The 23,663-nt window shown below is 39.1% G+C and overlaps 1 pseudogene; it reads left to right on the top strand.

Moving 5' to 3' along the window:
* Positions 1 to 16,994: 16,994 nt before the first annotated feature.
* On the top strand, positions 16,995 to 22,920 carry LOC136385664 (large ribosomal subunit protein uL23-like; annotated as a pseudogene).
* Positions 22,921 to 23,663: the final 743 nt, after the last annotated feature.

Consider the following 23,663-nt stretch of genomic DNA (forward strand, 5'->3'; position numbering starts at 1 on the left):
TAAAAGTCAAGAACAGCCTGACCTGTGGTGGTGCAGTGGATAAAGTGTCAACCTCGAACACTGAGGTTGTCAGTTTGAAACCCTGGACTTACTTGCCTGGTCAAGGCACATATGGGAATTGATGTTTCCTGCTCCTCTCCCCTCTTTTCTCTCTCTCTCTTCTCTATAAAATGAATAAAATCTTTAAAAGTCAAGAATAGCCTGACGGTGGTGGCGCAGTGGATAGAGTGTTAGACTGGAACACGGAGGACCCAGGTTTGAAACCCCAAGGTTGCTGGCTTGAGCACGGGACTGCTGGCTTGAGCGTGGGATCACAGACATGACCCCATGGTTGCTGGTTTGATCCCACAGGTCACTGGCTTGAAGCCCAAGGTCGCTGGTTTGAGCAAGGGGTCACTGTCTCAGCTGGAGCCCCCTGGTCAAGGCACATATGAGAAAGCAGTCAATGAACAACTAAGGTGCCACAACAAAGAATTGATGCTTCTCTTCTCTCTCCCTTCCTTCCTGTCTGTCTCTCTCTCTGACTCTCTCTGTCTCTGTCAAAAAAAAAAAGTCAAGAACAGCAGCTGAGTCCTTTGCATATGAAATTACTCTGACCTTTTACATGCCTCTCTCTTTGACTTTAAGGATCTTTGTAATTATATTGTACCTGCCTAGATTGTCCAGAATAATATTTTATTTTAAGGTCAAGTGACTGGCAACCTTAAATCCACCTACAGCGTTAATTTCCCTTTACCGTGTAACAAAATCAATTTACAAGTTCAAGGGATTAGAGCATGGGCACCTTTGGGGGCATTACTCTGCCTACAACAGTTACCTTTCTTTTAAAGTTAATTTGCATTTTAAACCTCAAAATATATGCATAATTAGTATTAAAAATTAAAATAAAAAACCCTCTGCCCACTCTTCCTGAACCCCAATTTCTGCTTTTCAAAGGAAACAATTTTCAACTATTCTAGTTGTGTGTGTATGTGTGTCCCAACTTAATATTTATAAATTATATATTATATCTTAAAGTTTCCATTTCAACAAATGTAGATGTCCTATAACTATAGGTGAAATTTAGTCCTTTCAACATCCTCCCACATACCCACATTTCCTGAGCCCTCATCTTGTCAATTCATTTATATCACACTTCAAAAAACCAATAACCAGTGTTTATAGTATTATAAAAGATGCTATATATGCATTATCTGTGAAGCCAAGTAATGTACTATGATTCCTGTCTTTTATAAATCCCTGTAGAGATAGTAATTGCTCAACATTGTTACTTGCTTGGTGATCTGTTTAACTATTGTTATATACTTCTTCATGCTTTGTCAAGTCTGTTACACATTAATATAATTTGATGAGTGGTCAAATATATTAAGCAATACCCAAATTCTAGTTTTCCTGGTAAACCTTTCTCCTGGAGACCACTGACTTCTTACTCAAGCTGAACTGCCTGCTCCCTGGGCCTGAAGCTCAGACACCATCCTGGGGCTCATTTTTCCCATCACACAAGAAATTCTTTTACTGTTTGGATATGTTATCCTGTTTCCTGGATCTTATGTCTTCTTCTTTCTTGATTTTTTAAAAATTGTGGCATAATTTATTTACTATAAAATGTATAGATCTTAAGTGTACAGTTGTTTTAACAATTATATACATACATTTACTTACCATCTAAATCAAGATAAAGTACTTTAATCACCATACACCCCTTTCCAGTAAATTTCACTCTACACCAGAGGCAACCATTATTGGGATTTGTATTACTATTGGAAGCTTTAGTAAAACACATTCTTTCTATCCTCCTAGTCACCTGTACATACAATCTGCCTTAATCTTCACTGAGAGTTCCTATTTGAGAGTCCCTGTTTAGCTTGACCAGGGGGTGATGCAGTGGATAGAGTGTCAACCTGGGACACTGAGGACCCAGGTTTGAAACCCCGAGGTTGCCAGTTTGAGCATGGGGATCATAGACATGACCCCTTGGTCAATGGTGTGAGCCCAAAGGTCACTGGCTTGAGTGAAAGGTCATTGGTTTAAGCCAGGGGTCACTGGCTGGATTGGAGTCCCCCAATCAAGGCACATATGAAGGTGCCACAACTACGAGTTGATACTTCTCATCTCTCTTCCTTCCTGTCTGTCCCTGTTTGTCTGTCTGTCTGTCTCTCTCTCTCTCATGCATGCAAAAAAATTTAATTAATTAATTAATTAAAAGGAAAATTTCTTCCTTAACCCCACCCACCCAATTTAAAAATCAAGTATGTTGTAAAGGCTTTAGGGCAACTAAACAGAAGTGTGACCACAGGTATCAAATCCTTTTTCTATGTCCCCCAGAAACAAAAAGAAAAAAATAAATAGGTGAAATCGTTTCCACAAATGTCCTGATATATTTTCCTGGCTCTTCATATCTGTAAATAAATAAAAGATAATGCTTTCATGTACCAAATCAATTATAGGTACTATATTTCTAGGTTTCTGTACTAACATAATGACTGCTTATAAAGAAAGCTATGAAATATACAATTTTGTGTATACATTCTTATGTCTCTGATTCTTCCACTGTTTTGCAAAGTATTTGTATTTTTTTATTATTCCAATGTTTCTGGAAATTTTATATCTACATTAAGGGATAATCTCAGAAAATATTAAATACCACATTTAGCAAATTGTTAGTGTTCATAGCAAACAATGGGTTATTTATCTAGCGCTTCTGAATTGTCGATGTTTCCAACAGTTAATTAGAACAGGGGGATCTGAGCCACGGGAATAGGATCAGTTAATGAAGAGGTCTTAGTCTCTTCTGGTATTGAAAGTGGTCCTTGGAGTGGCCAATAAAAGTATTCACTAGTGCTTGTTAGATAGTAATGGGAGCAAGATTTACATGTTCACCATCAAATGGTTACAACGCTCAGCAGGGTTAGATTTAAGCAGTAATTGTAGAAGCAAAGCACTACACGCCATGGGCAATCTTTGAGACCATGATGGCCACTCTTTAACTAATAATAATGTTTTTGAAGAACTGAACTTTTAAAAAATATAGAAATTGGCTACAAAACTTATATGTAGATAAAAAATAAGAAACAGAAGATAAATAAACATTAAATCACCGCACTGGATATAAGAAAAGGCTTGGTTATATTTGGAAAGCATTTATACTGAAAGCAACGAAAAAAGTATTTTGAATTCTGTCTAGATATATATTTGTGTGTTTATATACACACATACATGCAAAGGTTATTGAATGAGTGGAAATTAATCAAAATGTCAAGATGTTGGCAGTGGCCATTTTGTGTAATATAATTACAGAAAACTATTTCATAGTAACAAACAGTTAAGGTATAATATCTGAAACCCCTCCTTTCGGAAAGCAGTCCCTTTAGCTTATTTGCTAGAACTCTAGCTAGTTCCTAAAAGAATGTGAAAGACCTAAACTTCTCCAGACATAGGCTTATGATCATCTACCAAAATCCTCCCAAGACGAGTCAAGAATGACAGTGCCCAGGACCATGACACTAGGACTGAACTCTGGCGGAGGAAGAGGATTAAAAAAATGAGGAGGGAGAGAGACCAAAAGGAAAGGGAATTCCAGTTGTCCACACGAAGTCACTAAATTAATTGAAAGACAACACGGGGGTGGGGTGGAGGAGAGTAAAGAGGGACAAATATATGGTGGTGGAAAATGATTTGGGGGGGATAGGCACACAACACAATCAACAGTTCAAATGCTATAGAGATGTTCACCTGAAACCTATGTACTCTTATTGATCAATGTCACCTCTATAAATTTAATTTTCTATATAAAATTTTAAAATTAAAAAAGGCAAGGCAAAAATGTAATGTTTTGTACCTTTCTCTGAATTCCAAGTCTATTCTTGATCTCTAAGGAGCAGGGCTATGTTCCGGATGTCGCCAGGTATAGGGAAGCATTACGGTCATGTCTGTTGTGGATAGTACTCGCATACTCTCTCTTCACTGGGATTTAAACCTGAAACTTAATAAATAGGTATCACTAATATAATTTTAGGATTGATGACACCAAGAGAAAATTCACCTGATCAAATCTTCACAGTGCCTAGTTCTCGCAGGATTTATAGGCTCCTAGAACTTTCTGTTTGGTTGGTTTTTTCCTGGCTATCAGCCTCGGGTATCTAAACTGTAGCAGAAGTAAGAATACTATTTCTATCAGTCACTCCTATGACCCTTCCTTAGCAACACATATGAACATTTTATCATAATATTTCTATATTTTTTATTTTGAAACAAGGTAGATTTACAGATAAGTTACAAAGATATTACAGAGAATTTCTGTATACCTTTCACTGAGCTTCCCCTAATATTGTGTTATCCATCACATTTATCAAAACTAAGAAATGAAAATTACTACAGCATTATTAAGTAAGCTACAGATGTTATTTGAATTGTATCAGTTTTCCCTCTTCTGCTCTCTTTCTGCTCCAGGATTCAGGCATCATATCTCCTTAGTCTCTTTCAGTCTGTAACGGTTTTTCAGTCTCTCCTTGTTTCTCATGAACTTGACACTTTTGAAGAACACTGGTCTGATATTTTGTGGAATGTTCCTTGATTTGGGTTTATCTGAGTTTTTCTCATATTTAGACTGGGGTTGTGGATTCCTTTTTTTTTTTTTTTTTTTTTTTTTTTTTTTGTGACACAGAGACAGAGAGAAGGACAGACAGGAACAACATATCAGAAGGCAGAGAGATGAGAAGCACCAATTCTTTGTTGTGACACCTTAGTTGTTCATTGATTGCTTTCTCATATGTGCCTTGACCGGGGGGCTACAGTAGACCAAGTGAGCCCTTGTTCAAGCCAGTGACCTTGGGTCCAAGCTGGTGAGCCTTGCTCAAACCAGATGAGCCCGCGCTCAAGCTGGCGACCTCGGGATTTTGAACCTGAGTCCTCCGCATCCCAGTCCAATGCTCTATCCACTGCACCACCGCCTGGTCAGGCAAGACTAGGGTTATGGATTTTTAAAGAAGAACTTGAGGCCCTGGCCAGTTAGCTCAACGGTAGAGCATCGGCCTGGCGTGCAGGGGACCCGGGTTTGATTCCCGGCCAGGGCACATAGGAGAAGCGCCCATTTGCTTCTCCACCCCCCCCTTCCTCTCTGTCTCTCTCTTCCCCTCCCGCAGCCAAGGCTCCATTGGAGCAAAGATGGCCCGAGCGCTGGGATGGCTCCTTGGCCTCTGCCCCAGGCGCTAGAGTGTCTCTGGTTGTGGCAGAGCGACGCCCCGGAGGGGCAGAGCGTCGCCCCTGGTGGGCGTGCGTGGTGGATCCCGGTCGGGCGCATGCGGGAGTCTATCTGACTGTCTCTCCCCGTTTCCAGCTTCAGAAAAATACAAAAAAAAAAAAAAAAGAACTTGAATAGTTGCATAACCTCAAAGTATCTCTCCCAAAACACTTACTAAATGCTTTGATGATATTAATATATGTCCACAAAGTCCTTAATATGCCTCCTTCCAAGGAGGTTTAATCCAAAGACTTTGAGTATCATTTACTGGACTTAGAAACTTTCTTTTAATAAAAGAGTATGAAAAAAAACTATAATAATTTTATAGTGGATAAACCTGGGAGACTACCTCAACCAAGTTATGAAGGTTACTATCATCAGTAATAACTTGATTAGAATGTGTTACTATCATGAATCCCTGACATGATGCAATAAGAAGGGCACTTCATCTTGTGGTATTCTGGAGAAATCAATTCATTAAAATTAATTACTCTTGACTATCATTAGGGACCCTGGCTGAGCCTAAACAATACAGCCTGGGCTCTCGGATGCACTGATTATCTTTTCTGAATTAGGAAAGAGCTTGGGAAAGGATGCCTGTTTGAAGGGTTTGCTGAGTGGAGGTAAGAGGAGACAAACACAGAGGGGAATGCAGGATGATTACTCTCCACGCTGAATTCATGTCATGTTTAAGCCGTAGGGAGAGGGAAGCTCTACCCTCCAGGCCAAAGAAGCTTTTTGAGGTTTGGAGCTTAAGTAGAGCCATGTTGGTGCTCAGGCAATAGAGTGCAATGCACCTGATGGAGAGAAGCATCATCCCAGTTGGGGGCAGAACACAGTATGGCCCTGATTCGTTTAGGACTGACGGAAATGTGTAGTTTTAACACCCTGAGGGCTGCAGCTTTGGTCTGCTTCGTACTTCCCAGACTTTTCCTCAAGTTTAGCACATTAAGGTGGGGAAACTTCTGAGGAACCCAACACTGCACAGGGTTTGTGGAGCATAAAAGGGAATAGAGGCCAAGGAGACTGACACCCGACCACAAACTAAGAGGTGCCATCTCCTTTTTTTGGAGAGACTGGAGCCACAGACCAGTCTCTTGGCCAGGCACTGACCTCAGATTTTTCAGAACATGGCCTGTAACAAGGCTAGGAACCCCTTGGTGGTCACTTTTGTGAGGCAGAGTTACTGTGTGGCATTGAGAGCCCCATGCCTCTAGTTGCAGATGGTTCATTAGAGCCCTGCCAGGTCAAGTGTACTTACGTTTCTGAAGTTCTTTTCAGTTCTGTTGCAATATTCTGATCTACATTGCGACTGCTCAGAGAAGAAAAAGAATTAAATCAAATTACATTAAAAATCCCCCTGAAATATCCTAAATTGCCAAAGGTAAAGAAGAAACCACCTGAGCAGGTGGTGGCACAGTGGATAAAGCATTGAGCTGGGATACTGAAGTCTGAGGTTCAAAACCCCAAGGTTGCCAGCTCAAGCGCAGGGTTGCTGGGCTGAACTTGGGATCACAAACATGACCCCACGGTCACTAGCTTGAGCAAGCTGGCTCAGCTGGAGCCCCCTGGTCAAGGCACTATGAGAAAGCAATCAATCAACAACTAAGGTGCCACAACTATGGACTGATGCTTCTCATCTCTCTCCTTTCCTGTCTCTCTGTCTGTCTCTCTCTCTCTCTCTCTCTCTCTCTCTCTCTCTCACTGGAAAAAAAGGTAGAGAAAAAACCACTAGGAGCAAAGAAAGAAATGGTCATAATGACACAAAATTTGTTCTAGCAAATCAGTCCTTAGACTAAAATTCAAAGTTTATTACAAGCTTGCATAATAAATGAAAGAGAGAATAACTGATTATGTTACTTACAAGTGAATCTTTAGTCATAATGGTGAACACCACTAAATGAAATCTTACACATTTGCTATAGCAGTCAGCAATTTCAACTAATAAATAAATGTTAGCGAATAAAAAACTAGTTTATAATATTTCTTAGAGGGAATACTCATTCCAATTATTTTTCCTTTTTGCAAGTTCCATTTGACCTGTATTAAGACAAAATAAAAATTAATGGAAACTGCCTGGCCTGTGGTGTCGCAGTAGATAAAGTGTCAACCTGGAATGCTGGGGCTGCTGGTTCAAACCCAAACCTTGCACGGAAAAGGCCCATACGAGAAGCAACTATTAGAAGTTGATGCTTCCTGTTCTTCCCCCTTCTCTCTCTCTCTCTCTCTCTCTCTCTCTCTCTCTCTCTCCTTTCTAAAATCAATAAATAAAATCTTTTAAAAAATGAATGGTTAGCTGTTATTAGCAAGACAGGTAATAGCAAATGTTGGAGAGGCTGTGGAGAAAAAGGAACCCTCATACACTGTTGGTGGGAATGTAAAATAGTACAACCATTATGGAAGAAAGTATGGTGGTTCCTCAAAAAACTGAAAATAGAACTACCTTATGACCCAGCAATCCCTCTACTGGGTATATATCCCAAAAACTCAGAAACATTGATACGTAAAGACACATGCAGTCCCATGTTTATTGCAGCATTGTTCACAGTGGCCAGGACATGGAAACAACCAAAAAGCCCATCAATAGATGACTGGATAAAGAAGATGTGGCACATATACACTATGGAATACTACTCAGCCATAAGAAATGATGACATCGGAACATTTACAGCAAAATGGTGGGATCTTGATAACATGATACGAAGCGAAATAAGTAAATCAGAAAAAACCAGGAACTGTATTATTCCATACGTAGGTGGGACATAATAGTGAAACTAAGAGACATTGATAAGAGTGTGGTGGTTACGGGGGGGAGGGGGGAATGGGAGAGGGAAAGGGGGTGGGGAGGGGCACAAAGAAAACAAGATAGAAGGTGACAGAGGACAATCTGACTTTGGGTGATGGGTATGCAACATAATTGAACGACAAGATAACCTGGACTTGTTATCTTTGAATATATGTATCCTGATTTATTGATGTCACCCCATTAAAAAAATAAAATTATTATTAAAAAAAAAAATGAATGGAACCTGACTCTGAATTCTTATGATGCCTCACATCATAGTGCCACCTGTACAGCTCAAATTCCAAACATTGTGGAAATAAATTTTATTCTATAGGCTTCTGAACAATACTTTATCATAGATCTGGCCCACGTGTTCTATTTAGTGCCTCCCAGCCTCGATTTGCATTTCTCTTTAAAGTGACACAGTACACCCTTCCTTGGCTCCCCAAGATACCTGAAAGATCCAGCCACCACATACGGACTATGTAGACAAGAATTTAATCACATCCAGTTACCCTCACAAGTCAGGCATGACATATTATTGGTAACACTCTTTTTTGTTTGTTTGTTTTGTTTTTTGTTTGTTTGTTTTTTTGTATTTTTCCAAATCTGGAAAAGGGGAGGCAGTCAGACAGACTCCCGCATGTGCCTGACCGGGATCCACCTGGCATGCCCACCAGGGGACAATGCTCTGCCCATCTTGGGGCATTGCTCTGCCGTAATCAGAGCCATTCTAGTGCCTGAGGCAGAGGCCACAGAGCCATCCTCAGTGCCCGGGCAAACTTTGCTCCAGTGGAGCCTTGGCTGCTGAAGAGGAAGAGAGAGACAGAGAAGAAGGAGGGGGAGGGGTGGAGAAGCAGATGGGCACCTCTCCTGTGTGCCCTGGCTGGGAATCAAACCCGGGACTCCTGCATGCCAGGCTGACGCTCCACCACTGAGCCAACCAGCCAGGGCCTATTGGTAACACTCTTTATGTAGACATCCAAATACTAATGAAAGAGCTTTTTAATAACATTTCTTGGGCCTGTTTGGATATCTGAGGTAAAATATTTCCATATACAAATTTCATTACTCATATGTCTGCTCATTTTAAATGAGGCCTGCCTCCCCAACAAGCCCACAAAGTTCTACTATGCAGCAAACACTGCCTTTAATATTAACATTTATTAATATTAATATAATATTAATATTAACTCTTTCTAGATAAAGCCTTAGTTAGCCACCCTGACTCATGCTTCTTGGAGTTCCTGGACTAATCGGGATCATCATTGTTTGTCCATGGACTTCTGGTGCCAAAACTACCCCTTGAGATTTTTGGACACTGATGATGTCTGGTCCTACACCAGTGACCCTTTGGACCCAGCTGTCCATTATGCCTGGAGTCATGAAGGCAGTGCCCCACCCACGTGGCAAAGCCACAGAAGCCTGGCTAAAATAAAAATGACACATTCTATGATAAAGCTGCCCATGCACGTTGGACATTTTTCTTCGCAGGGGGAAATGGTTTCTTCTTGTCTTCAGTGTCTTGACCAAGAGAGTGGTGTGAGAGGAAGACATTCATCCCCTGGAGCCATCAGCCACTGGCAGGGCTGGAATAGATTGACTTTTACTGACTCCTGAGCTGTGCTAATGGGTTGGTTACATATGCAAAGAGCATTACAAATCTATTGCCTAATAACATCCTAATACACAGTGAAAAAGGATTCATACTTCAGTGTACCATCTGACAAAATACAAAATTCTAGGATCTTGAACAAAGGACTCAATAACATTTCTACATTAGGAATCAAGACCAAGACATCAGAGAAACGGCACTGTAAGGAGTGATACCGATAAATCTCCCCAAAAATTCAACAACAACTTCAACCAGAGACAGGAAAATCTATCCTTGGAGCCTCCAGAAGTTCCACACTAAACGCGAAGGTATGATAGAGTGAAAAACTGACTAAATATATAATCAACCCTGAAGTAAATAAGGAGGAAGAAACACTCCGCCTTCCTCACTAACCTAAATAAGGGTTGCTTTCACTGGGAACTGAGAGTATAGGAACTAAGGCGGGCATAGAGTGTGAATAGAACCAGACTGTGGCACAAACATCCGAACCAGGCTGTGGCACGGACATCCAAGCCGAGGGAAAACTGTGCTTGTGGCAGCCCAGTCAACACAAGCTAACGCTCGCGCCAAACCCAGACAAAGAAAGGCACTTGGGACAGCCATCCACCCAGATCTCCTGGTCAGCGCGTGCAGATAGTGGGCGAGAGATTCCTCCTAGAGCCATGGGAGTGGGCGCCTGTGTTACCGGACAGAGGGGCAGAGTCAGAGGCCTTTGTGGGGGCTGAAACCGGAATCTCGGTGTCACCCCTGTGCCCCAAAAAGCAGCGCATGGGGAAGGAGCAGGAGCGAAATTTCCTACGCTCATACTTTTCCGTGCAGGTGGGGTGCTACACCCGGAGGGAGAGGCAGCCGGCCTGATTTCCTGGTCGGGGAGCACGGATAGTGGGCGAGAGGTTCCCCCAGGAGTGGGCGCCTGTGTTACCAGACAGAGGGGCAGAGTCAGAGGCCCTTGTGAGGGCTGAAACCAGAGTCTTGGGGTCGACCCTGCTCCCTGAAAAGCAGCACAAGGGGAGGGAGTGGGAGCGAGATTCGCTACACTTGAACTTTTACATGCGGGCAGGGCACCTCACCGGGAGTGAGAGGCAGCTCGCTGGATATCCTGGTCTGCGAGCGCAGATAGTGGGCGAGAGATTCCCCTGGGAGTGGGCACCCATGTTTCCGGACAGAGGGGCAGACTCAGAGGTCTTTGTGTGGGACGAAGCCCCCCTGATTATGCTAGGGGCTCTGACTGACTGAGCCTTACTCAGAGCCCTGCGCTGAGTGGGAATAGAGTAGACATTTGCCAGCTCTTTGAGCCTCTTACTCTCCAGGCAGAGGCAGCAGCAACCCCATAGCTGGATCATCAGGCTACTAATTCAGGAAGGAAAGACTAGGAGAGAGGCTCCGGGAACACGGACTCTCTCATTGGTGGGGCCTGCAAATGCTAATGAGCCTTGACTGCCAACGAGACTGAAGCCCAATATATGACATCACCATAGAGACTTATCAACTGCAAACCTCTACCTAAGCGTGCCACAGGGGCAGAACTCAGGGTACAGAGTCACTGACCAGGAAGAGGGAGAGAAAACAAAAAGCAAGAAGATAACCTCTCAAAATCAAGAATAATCCACAGACTTTATAACCTATCCCATTTTAGTATATTTGTTTGTTTGTTTCTCTAATATTCTTGTCTTGATTATTTTCTTCCTCTTCCAATTTGGTGCTTTAATTCTCTGCCGGTCTTACTCTCTCCTCTCCTTGAACTACACTACCCATAAGTGTTACATCTCCCATTATCTTTTCTTTCTTCTTCCTTTCTCTCTATGAGGATTGCACTCCAAAACCCTTAACTCTCTCTCTCTCTCTCTCTCTCTCTCTCTCTCTATCTCTCCTTTTATTCTTTTTTCTTCTTTTTGTGTTTTCCTCTAACTTTTTTTTCTCCCTCTATATTAGTTTCTTCTTTTCTCCTTTACTTTTCTTCTCACTCAATTCTCTATCATGAACAAATTATTTTATCTGGGACTCAAATATTTCATTGTGGTGCTTTGGGTTTTTTTTACTTCACTTGTTTAACTCACTAGCAGTGCTCCCAAGCCTGGCATTCCATTTTATCTAGTTCTTGCTCCACTAAATACAATAGTAATTTTTTAATTTTCTCCCCTTTTTCCTGTTTCCCTCTTATTCCTCTCATCATATCTCTTAGTCAACCATCACCTAAAAGCAAATCATTTTATTGTTGACCAAAATTTTTCCCTTTTTTGCATTTTGTGGGTCCATACCCCCTTTTTTTTGCCCCTTTATCACTTGTCCCCAACTCAGGCCCTCCGTTATAGGCAGTTTTTGTTCTATTTAGCACAATATAATTCACAGTTCACCACAAGATTTTCTCAAGAAGGAGGGGAGAGGAGAGGAGAGGAAAAAAAAGTGGGGGGAAATAATAATTATTTTTTATTCTTTTTTATATTTATTTTTTAACTTTTAATTCTCCATTAATTCTCATTAATACTATCAACAAAACCACTCTCAGATACCATTAAGGAAAAGAAAATCGAATATCATGGATACAAAAAAAAGAGAGGTAGCACAGATAGATGAGAAAAAATCTATGGAGAAAAAATTTAATATATTGGAAATCTTGGAGTTAAACGACAGAGAATTTAAAATAGAAATCCTAAAAATACTCAGAGATATACAAGAAAACACAGAAAGGTAATTTAGGGAGCTCAAAAAACAACTCAATGAACACAAAGAATATATTACCAAGGAAATTGAAACTATAAAAACAAATCAAACAGAGATGAAAAACTCAATTCACGAGCTGAAAAACAAGGTAACAAGCTAAGCTAATAGAACAAGCCAGATAGAAGGTAGGATTAGTGAAATAGAAGACAAGCAACTTGAGGCACAACAGAGAGAAGAAGAAAGAGACTCAAAATTTTTAAAAAATGAGAAAGCCCTACAGGAATTGTCTAACTCCATCAAAAAGAATAACGTAAGAATAATAGGTATATCACAGGGAGAAGAGAGAGAAAATGGAATGGAGAACATATTCAAGCAAATAATAGATGAGAACTTCCAAAGCCTGTGGAAAGAACTAAAGCCTCAAATTCAAGATGCAAACAGAACTCTGAGTTTTCTTAACCCCAACAAACCTACTCCAAGGCACATCATAATGAAATTGGCACAAACCAACGACAAAGAAAAAATTCTCAAGGCAGCCGGGGAAAAAGAAGAATACAACATATATAGGAAGGACAATTAGATTATCATCACATTTCTCAACAGAAACTCTACAAGCAAGAAGAGAGTGGACCCCAATATTTAAAGTCCTGAAATAGAGGAACTTTCAGCCATGAATACTATACCCATCAAAGCTATCCTTCAAATATGAAGGGGAAATAAAAACATTCACAGATACAGAAAAGATGAGGGAATTTATCATCAGAAAACCCCCACTCCAGGAATTATTAAAGGGGGTTTTCTAACTAGATAAAAAGAACAAAACAAAACAAAACCACAAGTAAAAGCTCCACCAAGAACACAATAAAAGCAAATTTAAACTGTGACAACAACAACAAAAAAAGGGGGAGAAGACAGAGATTAACAGTAGCAAAGGAGTGCAAAAGTACTCACAAGATAGTGCACTACAATGAACAGGGTAGGAACCCTTTTCATTACTTAATGGTAACCACCATTGAAAAAAACCACCACAGAAGCACATGATTTAAAAAAGATAGCAACAGAGGAAAGATGTATGGAATACAACCAAACAAAAACAATAGAAAAATGAAAGAGAATAATCAAACAAGGCACAAAACTAACAGAAAGCAATGTATAAAATGGCAATAGGGAACTCACAAGTGTCAATAATTACACTAAATGTAAATGGATTAAACTCACCAATAAAAAGGCACAGAGTAGTAGAATGGATTAAAAAAGAAAATCCAACTGTATGTGCCTACAGGAAACTCATCTAAGCAACAAGGTTAAAACAAATTAAAAGTGAAAGGCTGGAAAACAATACTCCAAGCAAATAACATGCAAAAAAAAAAAGCAGGCATAGCAATACTCATAACTGATAATGCTGACTACAAGACAGCAAAAGTGCTCAAAAACAAAAATGGTCATTTCACAATGATTAAGGGGACACTGAATCAAGAACACAAAACAACTTTTAATATATATGCACCAAACCAAGGAGCACCAAAATATATAAGACAGCTACTTATTGACCTTAAAACAAAAACTGACAAAAATACAATCATTTTGCTGTAAATGATCCGATGTCATCATTTCTTATGGCTGAGTAGTATTCTATAGTGTATATGTGCCACATCTTCTTTATCCAGTCATCTATTGATGGGCTTTTTGGTTGTTTCCATGTCCTTGCCACTGTGAACAATGCTGCAATGAACATGGGGCTGCATGAGCCTTTACGTATCAATGTTTCTGGGTTTTTGGGGTATATACCCAGTAGAGGGGATTGCTGGGTCATAAGGTAGTTCTATTTTCAGTCTTTTGAGGAACCACCATACTTTCTTTTATTCCATACGTAGATGGGACATAAAAGTGAGACTAAGAGACATTGATAAGAGTGTGGTGGTTACGGGGGGAGGGGGAAGAGTGAGAGGGAAAGGGGGAGAGGGAGGAGCACAAAGAAAACTAGATAGAAGGTGACAGAGGACAATCTTACTTTCGGTGATGGGTATGCAACATAACTGAACGACAAGATAACCTGGACATGTTATCTTTGAATATATGTATCAATATCTTGATTTATAAAAAATAATAATAATAATAAAAAAATAAATCTTCAAAAAAATACAATCATATTTGGAGACCTCAATACACCACTGACGACTCTAGATCGGTCATCCAAACAGAGAATCAATAAAGATATATTGGCCTTAAACAAAACACTAGAGCACCTGGATATGATAGACATCTACAGGACATTTCATCCCAAAGTGACAGAGTATACATTTTTCTCCAGTGTACATGGGTCATTCTCAAGAACTGACCATATGTTGGGCCACAAAAACAACATCAGCAAATTCAGAAAAATCGAAGTTGTACCAAGCATATTTTCTGATCATAAAGCCTTGAAACTAGAATTCAACTGCAAAAAAGAAAAAAAAAAAAAATGTGGAAACTGAAAAACATACTTTTAAAAAATGAATGGGTCAAAGAAGAAATAAGCGCAGAGATCAAAAGATGTATACAGACAAATGAAAATGACAATATGACATATCAGAATCTATGGAATGCAGCAAAAGCAGTGATAAGAGGGAAGTTCATATCACTTCAGGCATATATGAACAAACAAGAGAGAGCCCAAGTGAACCACTTAACTTCACACCTTAAGGAACTGGAAAAAGAAGAACAAAGACAACCCAAAACCAGCCGAAGAAAGGAGATAATAAAAATCAGAGCAGAAATAAATGAAATAGAGAACAGAAAAACGATAGAAAAAATTAATAGAACAAGGAGCTGGTTCTTTGAAAAGATCAACAAAATTGAAAAACCCTTGGCAAGACTTACCAAGGAAAAAAAGAGAAAGGCCTCATTTAAACAAAATCCAAAATGAAAGAGGAGAAATTACCATAGACATCATAGATATACAAAGAATTATTGTAGAATACTATGAAAAACTTTATGCCACTAAATTCAACAATCTAGAAGAAATGGATAAATTCCTAGAATAATACAACCTTCCTAGACTGAGTCAAGAAGAAGCAGAAAGCCTAAACAGACCAATTAGTAGAAAAGAAATATTATTAAAAACCTCCACAAAAATAAAAGTCCAGGCCCAGACGGTTATAACTAGCGAATTCTATCAAACATTCAAAGAAGACTTGGTTCCTATTCTACTGAAAGTCTTCCAAAAAATTGAAGAAGAAGCAATACTTCCAAACACATTTTATGAGGCTAACATAACCCTCATACCAAAACCAGGCAAGGATGGCACAAAAAAAGAAAACTACAGACCAATATCTCTAATGAATACAGATGCTAAAATACTAAACAAAATACTATCAAATTTAATACAACATATTAAAAAAATAATACATCATGGTCAAGTGGGATTCATTTCAGAATCTCAAGGATGGTTCAACATACTTAAAACGGTTAACGTAATACACCATATCAACAAAACAAAGAACAAAAACCACATGATCTTATCAATAGATGTAGAAAAGGCATTCAATAAAATACAACACAGTTTTATGTTTAAGACTCTTAACAAAATGGGTATAGAAGAAAAATATCACAACATGATAAAGGTCATATATGATAAACCATCAGCTAACATCATATTAAATGGCACAAAACTGAAGGCTTTCCCCCTTAAATCAGGAACAAGACAGGGTTGTCCACTCTCTCCACTCTTATTTAATGTGGTACTAGAGGTTCTAGCCACAGCAATCAGACAAGACAAAGAAATAAAAGGCATCCATATCAGAAAAGAAGAAATAAAGGTATCATTTTTTGCAGATGATATGATCCTATACATCGAAAACTCCAAAGAATCTACAAAAAGACCACTAGAAACAATAAGCCAATACAGTAAGGTTGCAGGATACAAAATTAATATACAAAAGTCCATAGCCTTTCTATATGCCAACAATGAAACATTTGAGAATGAACTCAAAAGAATAATCCCCTTCATGATTGCAACAAAAAAAAAATAAAATACCTAGGAATAAACATAACAAAAAATGTAAAGGACTTATATAATGAAAACTACAAACCATTGTTAAGGGAAATCGAAAAAGATACAATGAGATGGAAGAATATTCCTTGCTCTTGGATAGGAAGAATAAATATAATCAAGATGGCCATATTACCCAAAGCAATATACAAATTTAATGCAATTCCCATCAAAATTCCAATGACATTTTTTAAATAAATGGAACAAAAATATCATCAGTTTTATATGGAACTATAAAAAACCTTGAATAGCCAAAGCAATCCTAAAGAAAAAGAATGAAGCTGGGGGCATTACAATACCTGACTTCAAACTATATTATAGAGCCACGACAATCAAAACAGCATGGTATTGGCAGAAAAATAGACAATCAGATCAATGGAACAGAATAGAAAGTCCAGAAATAAAACCACATATATATAGTCAAATAATTTTTGATAAAGGGGCCAACAACACACAATGGAGAAAAGAAAGCCTCTTCAACAAATGGTGCTGGGAAAACTGGAAAGCCACATGCAAAAGAATGAAACTCGACTATAGTTTGTCCCCTTGTACTAAAATTTATTCAAAATGGATCAAAGACCTAAATATAAGACCTGGAACAATAAAGTACATAGAAGAAGACATAGGTTCTAAACTCATGGACCTTGGTTTTAAAGAGCGTTTTATGAATTTGACTCCAAAGGCAAGGGAAGTGAAGGCAAAAACATATGAATGGGACTTTATCAGACTAAAAAGTTTTTGCTCAGCAAGGGAAACTGACAAGAAAATAAACAGACAGCCAACTAAATGGGAAATAATATTTTCAAACAACAGCTCAGATAAGGGCCTAATATCCAAAATATATACAAAGTACTCATAAAACTCAACAACAAACAAACAAACAATCCAATAAAAAAATGGGAAGAGGACATGAACAGACACTTCTCCCAGGAAGAAATACAAATGGCCAACAGATATATGAAAAGATACTCATCTTCATTAGTTATTAGAGAAATGCAAATCAAAACTGCAATGAGATACCACCTCACACCTGTTAGATTAGCTATTATTAACAAGACAGGTAATAGCAAATGTTGGAGAGGCTGTTCATACAAAGGAACCCTCATTCACTGTTGGTGGGAATGTAAAGTAGTACAACCATTATGGAAGAAAGTATGGTGGTTCCTCAAGAAACTGAAAATAGAACTACCTTATGACCTAGCAATCCCTCTACTGGGTATATACCCCAAAAACTCAGAAACATTGATACGTAAAGCACATGCAGCCCCATGTTCATTGCAGCATTGTTCACAGTGGCCAAGACATGGAAACAACTAAAAAGCACTTCAATAGAAGACTGGATAAAGAAGATATGGCACATATACACTATGGAATACTACTCAGCCATAAGAAATGATGACATCGGATTATTTTCAACAAAATGGTGGGATCTTGATAACATTATACAAAGTGAAATAAGTAAATCAGAAAAAAACAAGAACTGCATTATTCCATATGTAGGAGGGACATAAAAATGAGACTAAGAGACATTGATAAGAGTGTGGTGGTTGGGGGGGAGAGGAAAGGGGGGAGGGCGAGGGGCACAAAGAAAACTAGATAGAAGGTGACGGAGGACAATCTTACTTGGGGTGACAGGTATGCAACATAATTGAATGACAAGATAACCTGGAGATGTTTTCTTTGAACATATGTACCCTGATTTATTGATGTCACTCTAGTAAAATTAATTAAAAAAAAATGAAAAAAAATCAAGACCAGATCAAAAGCAAAAGTGAATACAATTTATCAAGATCTTCTCATTATAAATACCAAAGGGGCTTTTATTTTTGATGTCTCAATAATACAGACTTGCCTACTGCAAGGTTTATGATCTACAATGTAAAATGCATAATTAACAATATTAATGATAATTTCTAACACAAAATTAAAATGGGCACATCACTAAGTGCCTTCCAACAGAATATACTCCAAAATACTCCTGAGTACGTTGATATTGAATGAGATCGCCAAATAATATCTATGCTAAGTTGTGGCCTTTGAGGCCCTCAGGTCTTCAAACCCATGAATTGCACTAAATATGCCACCATTTGGCTATTCTTTGTTAGACTCTACTTACTTTGAGTTATCCATTGGATCTGAGATATTCCAGTCATGGGGGGTTCCTGCCCAAGTCTGCAGTATTCAATGTGCCATCTATTGGACCTATTTCTAATTAGCATTACTTGTTTTACTAAATATTTTCCAGGGGGTTAATAGCTTTCTAAAGTAAAAAATAATGAATGAATTTCAACAATATGACTTCTGTTCAAATTCTACAATAATTTTTTTTTAAAATTCCAAAGGAAGTTGTACTCTATAAAAAAAAACAAGCTCAAGCCTGACCAGACAGTGGCACAGTGGATACTCAGACTGGGACACGGAAGACCCAGGTTTTAAACACCAGCTTGAGTGCGGGGTCGCTGGCTTGAGTGTGGGATCATGGACATGACTCCTTGTTCACATGCTTGAGCCCAAAGGTCACTGGCTTGAAACCGAAGGTCGCTGTCCTGAGCCCAAAAGTCACTGGCTTGAAGCCCAAGGTTTCTGGCTTAAGCCCAAAGGTCACTGGCTTGAGCAACCGGTCCCTCGGTCTGCTGTAGCCCCCGGTCAAGGAACATATGAGAAAGCAATCAGTGAACAACTAAGGTGCCACAACTATAAATTGATGCTTCTCATCTCTCTCCCTTTCTGTCTGTCTGTCCCTATCTGTCCCTCTCTCTGTCTCTGTGACAAAAAAAAGAAAAAGCTCAAAAGTTGATAAACTTTTCACATATAAGTCCTCTAACTTTATTTGTTATGTATTACTATTATTAGCAAAGTTGTTTAAAATACTAAAAATGACTACCAAAAATATAATAGTACAAAGTCCACAAAGGTCTTATATTTACAGCATGATGTCACTGCCACTGTCAAAATGATGGCACGTGGTGCACTCACCCCAGGATCGCATGACAATCAGAGCTATCTGTGACACTCTGACCAATAATGCTGTATATCTAAAGTTTGTAAATTTGGCTCAAAATTATTATATTTCAAATTCAAGCAAGTTTACTTTCACGTCCCTGGTGACATAAGCCAGGCTTCCAGTATCATCATTATGACAGCAATGCAACTTCCAGATCCGTCTCAATCACTGGGTTTAATTGCATGGGTAACTCCCATGCCACCATCCACTTAACTGGCCCATCAGAGATATCACCTCTCTCTCCCTTCACCTACATACCTCTAAATATTTTGCTACCACTTAAGCCTCTCCAAAAGTAGATTTATTTATTCACTTATTTATTTTGTTTGAGATAAAAGACGGAAAGAGAGAGGGGGAGGGACAGTCAGGGAGAGAGATTAGAACAGGGGTAGTCAACCTTTTTATACCTACCACCCACTTTTGTATCTCTGTTAGTAGTAAAATTTTCTAACCACCCACTGGGTCCACAGTAATGGTGATTTATAAAGTAAAGTAAGGAAGTAACTTTACTTTATAAAATTTATAAAGCAGAGTTACAGCAAGTTAAAGCATATAATAATAATTACTTATCAAATACTTTATGTTGAATTTTCACTAAGTTTGGCAGAATAAATCTTTATAAAACAACTTACAGATTTAACTTATAGTTAAATCTTTCTTTTTATTTATACTTGGGTTGCTATGCTACCGCCTACCATGAAAGCTGGAACACCCACTAGTGGGCGGTACGGACCAGGTTGACTACCACTGGATTAGTAGAATCAACTCATAGTTGCGGCACCTTAGTTTTTCCTTGATTGCTTCTCATAGGCGGCTTGACCAGGACGCTACAGCCAAACTAGTGACCCCTTGCTCAAGCCGGAGATCTTGGGCTTCAAGCTATCAACCTTTGGGCTCAAGTGAGAGATCATGAGATTGTGTCTATGATCCTGCCCTCCAACAGATGAGCCTGTGCTTAAGCCAGTGACCTCAAGGTTTCAAACCTGGGTCCTCAGAGTGTCCCAGGCCAATGTTCTATCCATTGCGCCATGGCCTGGTCAGGCATGCACAGTTTCTTAATCAATGCTCCAGGGAAGAAAATGATGAGGGTGAAGATTTTCTGTTCTAAAAAAAATAATTTATTCTGGAAATTAACGTAGAACATATTTCTCATGCAGAGCTCCAGAGAACCAGCTACTAGAGTTCTATGATTATTCAGGGTCTTTGCAGCAGGTGCAATGTCACAATCTAATATCGTAACTAATGCTGAAGTGGTTTCTCAGATTTGGTTTGCAGAGGGTGTAACTTTTTAGGTGTGAACTTGCCATGAGAGATATTGCTGTCTCTCATAGGCCAAAGGCAGATGCTGGGGCCAGGAGAAGCAACACTTCAAGTGTTGCAGGGCTTTTTTTTTTTGCTTTTTTTTTTCTTTTGGTTTGTTTTTTTCTATGAATTTCATCTTGCATTGTTTTACCCAAGAAGTCTTGAATCAGAAAAAGGGAGATTAATAATGAAATTATTCTCGGCCAGATGGCAATAATCTTTTTTTATTGAAGCACATTCTCAACCATACAGCTACATTAATTCTTTGAAATTTTAATTTCCTGCCCTCAACTCTAAGATGATGGCAGGCGACTTTCAAACCCTCCCTTTTTCATTGCTTTCTGAATAGTCTGGCAATTCTCCTCCAAGACAGAGAAAAATGATTCTTTAGAAATGGAACATCCTCATCTCTATGTGGCAAAGAGCTCATATTCATTTTCTCAGCCTCTCAGAGCTTCAGGAAAGATAGTTATTCTAGCATGAACTGTTCTTGGAGTCAAAAATGCTATGGTTAGGGCACTTCATCAACCAAATCACAGTTGTCCTGCCCTCCTATAAGTGATGTGCTACCATCCTCACTTCCCTTTAGATTGCTCTGGGAGAAAGGTTTGCTATAACTAAGTGGTCTATCACATAGAATCTTTATTTTACTAAGGCTTTAGCTTGTAACAAGTCTTTCTCTTCCATTATGGCTATGCTTGATACCCCAGGAGCCCCAGGCAGCACCACAGAACACCTGGGTTATTCCTTGATTTCATTGTGTAAGTGTTGAACTAGAAAATATATTTAAACATTAAATTCTCTCATTTGCCTTTTTCTTCTTTCCTTACAAGTATTTAAAACTTATCCTGTGTGCTTTGGAGGAAACAGGAAATAGCTTACTTCAGCATATGTAGTCTTGCATTATGTACATTGGTGAATATATATGCTTAATTATATCCAATAAGCATGCAAACAATTATATGGGTAGTTAAACTGAAAGTGGGATAGATACTCTTTGTCTATTTTCACACACACAATCTTGCATCCACAAATTAGATATGGTACTCATTCAGTTCTGTGTAAGGAAGTGAAAAGAAAGAATTAGTGGGAAAATTCAAAGTTAATATCTCTTCTCACTTAGTGGGAGAGATTCATTCTTATTGGAATATCATTGAAATGCAACAAGATGAAAGAAAGCACAAAGATGATTGAAAGGGTCCCACCAGCCAAACCTTAAACAATATGAGAACCTAAGTAATTAAGTAAAATATTGAGAAAAAATAGAATTCATGACTCCACACTAAAAATAATAAATATATAAACAAAATGGGATAAGGATTTTATTTTTTTTTTTGCGTGGAAGAGAAGAGAGACAGACAGGGACAGACAGACAGGGAGGGAAAGAGATGAGAAGCATCAAGTCATAGTTGTAGCACTTTAGTTGTTCACTGATTGCTTTCTCATATGTGCCTTGACTGGAGGGCTCCAGCCAAGCCAGTGACCCCTTGCTCAAGCCAGTGACCTTAGGCTCAAGCCAACAACCTTGGGCTTCAAGCCAGCGACCATAGGGTCATGTCAATAATCCCGTGCTCAAGCCTGCGGCCCCACGGTCAAACCAGTGACCTCACGGTTTCAAACCTGGGTCCTTATCATCCCAGGTCAATACTCTATTCACTGCACCACCACCTGGTCAGGCTAAGGACTCTTTCTTAAAGTAGCATGTTGAGGGTTAACTGTTGACTGTAGAAGGAATACTGTAGCTGACAAATCATTTCACAACAATCAGAGTAAAGTATGGATGATGCAAGAATCATCAATGGATGCTTTTCATGAAAATGGTTCTGGAAAGAGAAAAAGGAAGTCCCTGCCCCTCCCAAAGCCCTAGCCAAAGGAAAGGCTTGGAAGGCAAAGAAAGCAGTGCTGAATGGCATTCCCAGCAGCAAAAATAGATCCATGTATCACCCACCTACTGATGGCACAAGACACTAAGGCTCCGAAGGCAGCCCAAATATCCTGGGCATACTGCCCCCAGGAGAAACAAGCCTGACCACTGTGCCATCGTCAAGTCACCCCGACTACCGAGTCAGCCATGAAGAAGACAGAAGGCAACAACACACTTGTGTTCACTATGAATGTCAAAGGCAACAAGCACCAGATCACACAGGCTGTGAAGACGCTCCATGACATTGCTGTGGCCAAGTTCAATGCTCTGCTCAGGCCTGATAGAGAGAAGGAGGCATACATTCGACTGGCTCCCGACTGCGATGCTTTGCATGTTGCCAACAAAACTGAGATCATCTAAACTGAGTCCAGTTGACAAATTTTAAATATAAGAATTTTTTCACTATATGTAAACACAATTAATTGAATAAAATAAAAATGTTATAAAAATATATAATTACATACCGTATAAATATCCAAACTGTATTGCAATCAATTGAAACAATATTTAATTAATAGAATGAGCTTGAAGGGGTTATATCGCAAATAAAACAATTATTTCGTTTTACAAAAAAAAAATCATCAATGGAAAGAAACTACATCTGGAGAAATTATGATGAAGAGTAGGATATTTGCATGGTCTTCTTTTCTTAAAGACTTCATTTGTTTTAGAAAGGAGAGAGAGAAGGGGGGAGGAGCAGGAAACATCAACTCCCATATGTGCCTTGACCAAACAAACCCAGGGTTTCAAACTGGCGACCTCAACATTCCAGGTGGATGCTTTATCCACTGCGCCACCACAGGCCAGGCTGCATGGTCTTAAAGTGACTCCCCAGACTGTTTAATAGTTACAAAGGAGAAAAAACAGTAAATATATCAGGGAGAAATCAGGCAACACCTGACTACATGATCAAAAGTAAAAAAAAAATGTCGTACTACATGCAAGACTGTATCCTCAACCAGATGGACGCAATGCTTTGAAGGTCAATTTGGTTAATTGACAACATTGGAATTTGAAAGATACATTAGATAAAAGTACAGTATTAATTTTTTATGATCGTGATGCATGTAACTTACCCTTGAATGGCTCAAAAATTATTAAAT

The sequence above is a fragment of the Saccopteryx leptura genome, chromosome X, assembly GCF_036850995.1.
Source record: "Saccopteryx leptura isolate mSacLep1 chromosome X, mSacLep1_pri_phased_curated, whole genome shotgun sequence".
NCBI classification, from domain to species: domain Eukaryota; kingdom Metazoa; phylum Chordata; class Mammalia; order Chiroptera; family Emballonuridae; genus Saccopteryx; species Saccopteryx leptura.